The following is a 10,997-nucleotide window of genomic DNA, read 5'->3' on the forward strand; positions in this document are numbered from 1 at the left end:
AATCCTCACAAATGCCAATTTATATCCTTCATTCAAACTTCTAACTTTGGTCTAGAATGATCATATTCTTATATCTCTCCACTTCCCTTCACCTCATTGGTTGCATATAAGAACACGAGATTTTAAAGCATAGCTATTGATTTTGAAATACGGGTAAAATGCCCAAATGATAATTCCAATGGCAATCAGATATATGTTCCTCGAGTTCAGAAGAGACAACGAGGGGAGGGGAAAGTTTTAGGAGCCATTGACCTCTCTGTGGCTATTGAGATCAATAGATTGAAAAAGATGACTGAGGACACCATAAGAAGGAAAGGAGAAAGACGAAAACCAAAGACAGAATCTGGAGGTGCCCTAAAATCTAAGGGTAAAGAGAGAAAAAGGACCTGAAACTAGAGGCTGATAAAGAACAGTCTGAGATGTCAGAAACAAATGAGAAAGTGGAATCAGGGAATCCATGTCTCAAAAAGGAAGGAATGTCAAATACCACCGAGAAATCATGCCAGGTGAGGTTTGAAAGTAGCCACCAGATTGGGCATGGAGGAAGATGTTGTTAATGTTAAAATGAATGGTTTCAGTAGATGGATAAGAAAACAACACAGATTATATAGAGCCGAGATGAGGAGAATGAGAGCGAAGACAGTAGACACAATAAAATAATTTTTGGAAGGTTGATTAGAACAAAAGAGTATTGCTCCGAGAAAGAGAGGCAGTCTTCTAAAGAATAGGGGTGACACTTCACCGTGTTTATGTGCCAAGGGAAAAGAGAAGTGAAGGATGAGGGAATAGCTGGTACAATACGGGGTTAGTTGCTAGAGCAAGGTCGCTAATAAGGAAGGCAGTTATGGGATTCCATGCCCAGGCAGAAGGTTCCATTCTAGAGTAGACAAGTGTCACTCTTCCTTGGAGACAAAAGATTCTTGCAAATGCAGATTTAGAGTCTCCAATGTGACTCTTTTATTTTTTAATAAAATCCTTTCCTTTTAAAACTTTATTTATTATTATTCTTTTTAATAAAATCGGGCGAAGGACAGTTATCTGCTCAGAGAGATAAAGTAGCCAGGGTGAGGAAGGAGGCCATCAGAATTGTGTGTGTTTTCAGTAGCAGCCAAGGACAACGAAAGAAGCTGCTTATCAGGGACAATTGGTAATTCTGCTAAGTAACATTAAAGACACCGATGATTCTGGATATGATGTGAGTGTTCGACCTGCATACCAGCAGTACTGATCCAGAGTAGTTCTGGGGGTACTTCAAACTGGTTGCCACAGGAGCAAGGTAATGAAAAACATTAGGAGAGGTGGCTCAATTTTTCAGTAGATTTGTATTCCAAGGGACAAGACTAAGATGAAGGGGATATTAGGAAAGTCACAGGTAAGCCAATGGAAATCAGATGGATGAAGTTTCAGTGCCACTGAAGGCTTGAGTAAGCTCTCTTATGTGATGTGCTGTGACGTGACGCTCATCTTACATGATATGAACGGACCTGGCAACCATCAACAATTCAGCTGTTAGGTATGCCCTTCGCCCATGCCCGTGGCCTCGTTTCCTTTCAGTTTTACCCAAACAACCTCCCGTAATATTCTTGGGCACTGGCCGCTGGACCTCACACCCTGGGTCCGATTTGCTGAGTTGCTCTGCATTATTTGTCCTGATTCTCTAGCTTGGATTTCTGGCGGGAGGGTGCCCTGGTGCCAAGCACACAAACACAGACTCAAAGCACAGCCTCGGAATGAGGAAGTCTGCGCAATGTGCAATTTGGAACACACGTCTGCACCCTGTACGAGGTGGGCTACCTTATGCTGAGCCCAGGCCCTGGCACACCTCCTACTAGACCTTCTGGGTTCTTCCCAGGAGGGTAGTCAGAACACCATAAAAGTATTGCCAACATCGACAACCATTCCAAGTCTACGTGGGCTCCCAAACTTCACTGACGCTATCCACAGTGTGTACACATATATTTTAGGGGCTTAGCACTTTCCCAATATAAAATATAGTGATATAGTGAAGATCTATATAGCAATTCTAATGTTACACTCCTCTCTCCTCTCTCTCTCTCTCTCTCTCTCTCTCTCTCTCTCTGATTTACCTACCTTGTATCAGACTCTCAACGTCAGATACAGTCAGATACAGCTGTACAAACCCATAGAAATTTTCATGGCGATGTTACGTGTAGCTTAAATTTACTTAGACCTTGTACGAAGAGGGAATATTGACTTTCAGGGACTTACATAAGAATATCTCTCTGAGCAACTTCATCTGCTTCTATACATTCATGAAGCACTCAAGGCTCTCTTGTTACAGAGCCTGACTCTCAGGACCCGTGCTTCGGATACAGTCCCATCTTCAGTGTCTTCACTGGTAAGGCCAGTAAAAGTCAAGGCAAAGTGACGGGTGGTCATGAAGACTCCAGAGAACACAAGCTGCAACCCCCAGAACCACATGGAACAAGCCACTGGAGTGGGCTCTTCCTCTGTAAGATCACACTTGCCCCTCGGGTCAAGAAAAAAGGCAAAACTACTAACTTCTTTAAATATCCTTTGAGCTACTTATTAGAGTAAATCTGCATTCTAAATTATCGTTGAGGCTCCAACTCAACAACATATGAACTGACCTACACAGGGAAACGGCACAACAGGGGGGAAAGTTGTACATCATGGTGCTCAGGGACATGGCTTTTAAACTCACATGGACCTCAGTTTGGAAACTGACTCCACTAAATATCCATGGTAGTTAATATCTAAAAGCCTTATTGACCATATCCATAAAATGGGGATAAAAATACAATTCCCAAAAAGTTCATATGAAAATTCAATGACATAGTGTATATAACATGCCTGATATGGTACATGGCCCATAAAAAGAATGTAACAAAGGTTAACATTATTAGTTATTCTTTGGTCAAGTACCCTTGGAAACTACCTTTATGACCTAATCAAATGGTAAGTAACTGCAGTCAACGTTTGGAAACATCAGATAAGAAAACTATTCCCTGCATCTAAAAGGAGTCCTCACGGCTAACACATGAGCACATTTTTCTCTTGATCCTTTCTCACAGACAATGGAGAATAGTGGGTCACCTTTATCTGTTTAATAACACTTCACGTGATAGAAATCACTATTCACTGACCCCCTCTACTTACTCTGCCTGGCTTAAAAAAAAATCCGTCTCATTTAACCTTTTCAAATTGGGCTTGTTTTCCAACTCCTTAATCTTTGTGGCTCACTTTTGGATGCTTCACATTTTCTCTCTCTCTCTCTCTCTCTCTCTTTTTAACGTTTATTTGTTATTGAGAGACAGACACAGAATGTGAGCAGGGGACGGATTGAAAGAGGGGGAGACACAGAATCCGAAGCAGGCTCCAGGCTCTGAGCGGTCAGCACAGAGCCCGATGCGGGGCTCGAACCCACAAACCGTGAGATCATGACCTGAGCTGAAGTCAGATGCTTAACCGACTGAGCCACCCAGGCACCCCTGTAGAGACCATTTCTAACCTATCCCCTCCATGTCTCCTCTGCATGTATTTCCTAAAGACATGTTGCTGCGAATGTTGCTGGAGGAAACGTGTATTAAATGCTTGTTCTTTGGCTGTAGGCTAGAGACTACGGTCTTTGATCTGTCTTTGAATATGTATTTGTGTAGTCAGGCTTACTGGTTTCAAGTCCTGCTAACATGTGAGGACATGAGAAAGCATGAGGTCACCACAAAGTCATAAAATACCCCAAATGTTGATCAATATTAACTTACGAGTGCATGTGTAATGCACACGTCTCATTTTTCAGCTGGTGATTCCTATCACCAGAAAGAGCCTCATGGAAGAGAATTACACAAGTTCTTTCCCATCAGACTGGAAACGTAAAGCCATGGGAAGCATCCATTTTGAGAAAGAGGTCACTTTTCATTATTGTGCGTGACCCGGGGCACGTGTCTTCATTTCCACCCTGAAGAATAACGCATTTGAAACATCACGTTGAGACCCTCACGTAACAGATGAGAGCAGTGTCCTATCGAAACCTGAATAAGAAAGAGCTTGAGAATTGATTTTCTATGTTGCTGTGACCAATCTGCTTTTCATTAGTTCCACTACCATCAGTACTGAATATATAAAAATGAGTCGTGTGTGGGCGGGGGATGGCGTGTGTTGTTCTGTTTCTGTTTTATCTTAACATCACCCACAATGCTGTTGCCTTCCGATGAAGGGGAAGAGACAGGCAGCCCTCATCCTTCCCTTATGTGCCTCCAAGACCAAAATCACCCCATTTTCCCAAGTCAGCAAATGCCGCGTACATCCGAAGCACTAAACTGGGCTCCTGAAAACGTTGCCTGCTTGTTACATCACCCACACTGGATAGGCCCTTGATGAGCCGGACACGCCTTGAAATTTACTGCCACGAGTGTATAGATCTTTCTAAGGCCTGCAGTTCTCTGGAGTCTTTTCCCCAGACAAGGCTCCTGCTGTTCATCCCTGCAGAGGGCAACGGAGAGCCACGCTGCCGGCCAGATGCATCCTTGCACCCTGAAGAAACAGTGAGCACGGATTCCATGGCTGGGGCCTTTGTAGCGCCTCGGCAGCTAATCAGAGTCATGTGAATGGCTTTACGCTGACCCATCTTTTCTTTTCAATTTAGCAGTCTGAGCAATGACTTGGGAAAGACCAATTAGGCTGACCCGTCTTTCCTTCAAAGGACCGATTGTTCCACTGCTTGGTCAAGTACACGTACTGCACAGAGATAGGCTGGAGAAGCCAGAGTCATAACACAAATCTACAGGATTCCAACTTTTCCTGACTCCAGCCCACTCCTTCTCTTGTGTAGGCAGATGTGGTCTTGTTTGGCACCTCAAAGGTTGGCTCAACCCATCACGCTTCCTTTAGACCATCTCAGAGCAGGCTTGTTTCATTAATTAACCTCCCTTTGTGGAGTCTAACAGCCATAAGCCCGAATGATATTGGCTTGGTAGCAAAGAGTTCCATAGCTACGTAGCGGCGTAAATTCATTTTCCAGCTAAAATTGTCTCGCGTGCTCTCTGCATTACCATTTGTAGCACCACAAGTGTGTTTCGAGGCTGACAGTGTCCTGTTCCTCTTCATTACGGTATCCCAGGATCGCACCATTAAACATGCATGCAGCGAGAAGACGGGCAGGAGACCCCTACGTGGTTGCCCCAATCTGGCATATCCCGCTTCGGTTCAGGGATAAGACTGACCACTTCCATAGTCCCCAAAAGTAAACTCAATGATTATCTGAGAAAACACGAGGTTTAAAATAAAATGTCTTAGAGCCTTGTGGAGCTTATGAGATGGTTTTCTGCTGCTTCGGGATCCCATTTGGTAGGTACTTTATAAAGACCTACACTCCTGGCCAATTTTCAAATTACTCTTACTACACTTTACCTTTACCAATGGCGTCTCGGGGTTTTAGATCCACAAGGAGCCATAGAAAGCAGATGACGACTGAGAAAGTAAAATATTATAACACCTTAGACCAGTGTTCTCAGAGTGTGATCCCGAGAATAGCGACATCAACATCAACAGTACCTGGAAACTTGCTCAAAAAGCAAACTCCCGGTCCCTCCTCCGGGCCTGCTGAATCACAAATCCCGGGGCCAGCAAGCCGTGTTTAATAAGTACTCCAGGTGAGTCTGATGCCAGCTACATTTTGAGAACCACCGCCTTAGACATTTTTGAGGCTTTCGAGGTTTACAAATTATTTTGACATATAGCAGTTTCACTTTGTTTCATAATAACGTCATCCAGTAAGCAGAGCAGATATGAGCGTTTTCAACTCCCTGAAGAAGAAACTGTACTTTGGAAAAGGAATTCGTTCAAGGGCATCCTGTTGCAAATGCTAAAGCCAGACTAGATCGCGGGGTTTCGAGTTCAACATTCATTCCACTGCATCCTGTTACCCAGGTAGTAGCATGTTACGACTGAATGGATGGACCAAGAAGCCAAGAGAGGGTCATCTGGCCCTAGTGACTGTCTTGGCTGGACTGTCCAGGTAGAGCCTTTGATGGCCGAGCACCACAAAAATTTAAAAAATAAAATAAAATAAAATAAAAAGTTAGAAAATAGGATTAAGGGGGACAAAACTAAGGAATGAGGAGACTCCATATACTTCTAAAAAGAGGCATATGAGGTGAGAGCAAGCAATCAGGCCATGAAAAGTAAGAAAGAGAAGGAGAGCCCGTTTAAAACATGGAAGAGAGCATAGCTTGGACATTCTTCTTAGGCCTCGTGGCAGGAGAAAAATCGCTCAGATTCAGAACAATGTCTGCGACAAATATGGAGGCCACAAAAAGTTGTTCTGTCCCCAAGCCCTTTCAAGACAATTTTTTCCCCTTATTTGTCTTTGCATCTTAGTTGCTAACATCAGTGTTTCTAACAGTGACAGTAGACCACCCATAACAGACATATTAAATTGTTTTAAATGCAGTTTTCTGAGCAACGCATTTAAATTTACCAGATCTGGAGTTGGGACACAGGATCACTCTCTGCCATGTCTCAGGTGAGCTTTCTAGGTTAAGGTCAATTGCTAGATGAATGAGTTCATGGTCTGCACTAGGGGTGGGGGTGTGTGTGTGTGTGTGTGTGTGTGTGTGTGTGTGCTTGCATGCACATGTGTGTGTGTTAACTAGCATTTTGTAATTAAAAAGGGGGGCGGGAGGACCGTCCTTCTCAATATCCAAGGAAGACCAAGGGAAAGATCTCTGGTTTGAACACAAAGTGGAAGAAAAAAGTGTGACCCTGGACATAATGGAAAAACCCTTTGTATGAATAATCCCTATCTGAATTGAATAACAAGGAAATAGTATTTATAATGGATCTATGTGGTCATGCCTGCTCTGACACATCACCACATTATGGCAAAAATAAATATTATTTGTTCTCTAAGTACAATATTGCACAAATATACTAGTATATTATATAGAAAATATTCATAGGTGGCATGATTCCGTGGGAAAAATAAAGAGTAATTTATAGGTCCAAAGATACAGTGTCTGGAAATTCATCTTCCATGCCATATCCCAAGCCCTTAATTCTACCCACAGGATACAAAGTGCCTATGCAGAAACACAATTGAATAGATTTCTGTTTGTGTGAGAGGACCTGGCCCTGTTTCCTCATGCCAATTCTCCATTGCTTACAAATTAGGAAGTAAAAAATCATGAAAAAAACCCGTAAAATAAATAAATGAATTGACCTAACCCATCTCAAGTCAATTCAATCCTCTCCAAGTAATACTCGTTTTTTTTTTCTTTGTTCCTAAACCAACGTTCCCCAACATACGCTCCCAGAGATTGTGATTTAATTGGTCTGGGACGTGGTCTGGGCTTTGAAATATGCAAAAGATCCCCAGAGGATTCCAAATGTTCAGATAAATTTGGGAACTGAGACTCTAATCACATCAAGCAAAAGTAAAGTGAGCACTGAGTATAGTACTGAAATGCAATTATTTTCCCCAGTTCCACTTTGTGTATCCTATTTTTCACATCCTACAGAATAAATCTCAAGTGTTCAGCAGGAAAAGGCAGTCCTTCCATGGCCTGGCCACTGCAGATCTTTCCACTTTAATTTCTATCTTGCCACCCAGCAATTCACACTCAAAGAATGTGAAACTTTCTCAAATCAAGATAGTCAACAATTATCTGTTGAATTGGGTAAATAAAACAGAGAATATTTCCAGAAGGATGTCTAAAACCACTGTAACATGCACAAGAATAAAAATTAGAAGTACCATGTGGATTTGGGGAGCAACGCAGTATATTCTTTATTTTCATTTAACAGCTGGTTTGCTCTCATTTTTAATCATCAATTACCAAATATACGTGCCAGAGCTGGTAAGTAAGCTGTGAGCTCTCGTGATTCTCCTTCCAACTGCATTTCATTCTAAAGGGTTCTTCCTCTTCTGGTCCTACTTTCGGGTTTCTGCAGCCTGAGGCCATGCCTGTGCACGTGCTGCCTTGGAGAGGTGTATCTTCAAGACACAAGATAGAAGAATAAGATACAAGATACAAGGTACAAGAACATACCATAGCCCATCACTGTGTATAATGAAAATGAAACTTGAACAGGAGCGAGGGGTGAAAACCACATTTCCTTTCCATTATACACACACTTTCATAGATTAACACTTCAAATCGTCAGGGACACAGGAATGTTCATCTAAAGGACTCTCCTGCATTTCTGTCATCCCCTTTCCTGGTTTGGTTGCTTTTCCAGAGAAGCCACATCTTTGTCACACCCAGTCATATCCTGTCCAGCCTATCCGTAAATCTCAGAATAGCCACTCACGTATGTCCAAAATAACAGTCTAGAAATATCTTTCCCAGCAATTTGAGCAGCAATTCCAACCAAAAATGTGGTCACTGTCTCACCCACATTCTCCCTGACCTGTAGCTCAGGGTTTGCTTGTTTCCATGATTGATTGATTGATTGATTCCCAGCTACCCACTCTGTCCACATGAAAATCTGCTTCTATCTTTTCAAATGACATTAGACTGAAGGCAATCAACCTGAATTATTCCAAACTACCCTAGAATACATCATTGCTCCAAAAGGACTGAATCTGTTGGATTCTACAATAGAGATTTATTGTGACTTTTTAACTTAATAAAGTTACTTTGAGGGCAAATAAACAGTCTTGGGAAAAAGCATCAGAAATTGCTACCCCTGTGGGGAGCTGGCAGCCAGCCCACCTGTCTATCCAAATATTTAATTACCATTGCCAAACACGAGATAGTACATTTATATCAGATCCATAAACTTTCTCGCAACTCAACTGTGTGAATCTACTCAAATGCATGGCAAAACATGGGTTTGAAATTATAGGCACACCTCCAGCCACTGAATATTATATCACACAAAAACATAAGCCAAGGTAAATTTAGAAATTGTACAACAGGGCATGCTGGACTTAGGCCATGTCGTTTGACATTTTCCAAAAGAGTTCAGAAGCTAATGTATTTGCTCCTGGTGACACTTGTGGATAATGTATTCGTCTTTAATGAAGACATTTAAAAAAAACGGATCTGGAGCTGGTACATTTCAGAAGATTAAATGGCTTAATATGATATTTCAGGGAAGATGTGTTTAGTTTTGTTGTAAAAGGAATTAATACTAAAGATGAACAAACCTTTGTGCTTAGACACAAGATAAACAAGCCTACTGGGACAACACTGATATTTAAAAGTATCTGGACAGGGAAAAATCAGATGAATCAAAAAAATTTTTTGAGTGTCTATTATGTACCCGGCTTTGTGTAAAATGTTTATAGCACCAACTCCAGACGCTGAGTTTACATTTCTAACTGGTTTCACCTTCATTCTTGAGAACCACACCAGAAGGGCTTTGGTTAATACTTAAGGTATATTTTAATATTTTTAATATATAAATGCCAACTTATTTTTTCCAGTGAAGTTTTTAATTTCCTTTGGGTTTGGGGGTTTTGTTTTGGGTAGCAGGGCTGAGTAAGGAGAGAGGAAGAAACAGTAAGGATGTAGGAAACTTCTTAGCTGGTAGTAAAGTCACTAACACCATCAACCAACTTAAACACGCTCAACTGAGGCTCTACATAAACTTGTTTCTGAGGTTATGAAAATTAACGATTTTCCTCTCAGGTTAACATTTTGCATCCAGTGTCTTTTTTCTTAAACAGGCTGATTTTTGTCAACGAGACTAAGTATAGATATGAGAACATTTTTTTTTTATAAAAAGAAAGTCCCAAATAAAGAAGAGTTTCTGAGACTCAAGAGTGTGAATATTTGATTCTTCAGGAGTAGGGATAAGATTACTTATTAATTTGAACCTGGGATCTGAAAGGCCTTTGAAAATAAGCAGTGATGCAAACAGGTTATTGATTATCTCTCATACTACAATTTGAGAATTCAAAGTTTGGGTTCCTCCTTTGCCAGAAGGAAGGGATGGATGTTTTTCTTCAAAATGGAAACAAGTTCACAGTTTTGTAAGTTATAATGGTAATAGTGTTTTATTATACAAGTTCAAAACAAAGAAAGGCTACCCCACATAACGTTAGATTATCAACGGATTAAATGAATATCATCAAGAAGCCATAGCAATAACCAATATTCTCCATAAATGTGGAAAAACACGTTCTGAGGGTTAAAGGAAAATCAGAGCATATGAAAGTACAGGAAGAGGGACACCGGGATGGCTCAGTCGGTTAAGCATCCGACTTCAGCTCAGGTCATGATCTCACAGTTCATTGGTTCAAGCCCCGCATCAGGCTCCATGTTGACATCCCAGAGCCTGGAGCCTGCTTCGGATTCTGTGTCTCCCTCTCTCTCTGCCCCTCCCTGTTTATGTTCTGTCTCTGTTTCTCTCTTAAAAATAAATAAACATTACATTTTTTTTAAATTTAAAAAAAGTATAAGAAGAGAAGAGGGAATAGAAAATTGGATGGATTCTATGCATAAATATATAAATTTTACCATTCGTTAAAAATATCTACCACAAATGGCTGTTAAAATAATTAACTGAGATAGCACAGGCCATGTCCATACAACATAAGGGGTACTAAGTAAACATTAGTCCTCTCTTTTCACCTTCTTTTTCACTGCCAAGAAACTGACATTATGCCCACCCTTCTTGAGCAACTTTTGAAACTGATCTTTCAGATCCTTATGGTTATGAAAATATTAGGGCAATAAACAAATGCCCAACATAATTATTCATCATAAAAAATACCAATTAGGGTACGACATCACTAACAACCTGAAGAATGACTGCAATTAAGTATAAAAGGGCTGGGGGTGCCTGGGTGGCTCAGTCAGTTGAGCCTGCAGCTCTTAATTTTGGCTCAGGTCATGGTCCCAAGGTCATGGGAAGAACCCCTGTGTCAGGCTCCCTGCTGAGTGTGAGATCTGCTTAAGATTCTCTCTCCTTCTGCCCTTCTCCCCAGCTGTCTGTCTCCCGGTCCCTTCCTCCCTCCCTCTCTCTATCTCTCTGTCTCTCTCTCTGTCTCTTTCTCAAATAAAAAC

This window comes from Panthera onca, chromosome B2 (genome assembly GCF_046562875.1).
Source record: "Panthera onca isolate mPanOnc1 chromosome B2, mPanOnc1 haplotype 2, whole genome shotgun sequence".
Classification (NCBI taxonomy): domain Eukaryota; kingdom Metazoa; phylum Chordata; class Mammalia; order Carnivora; family Felidae; genus Panthera; species Panthera onca.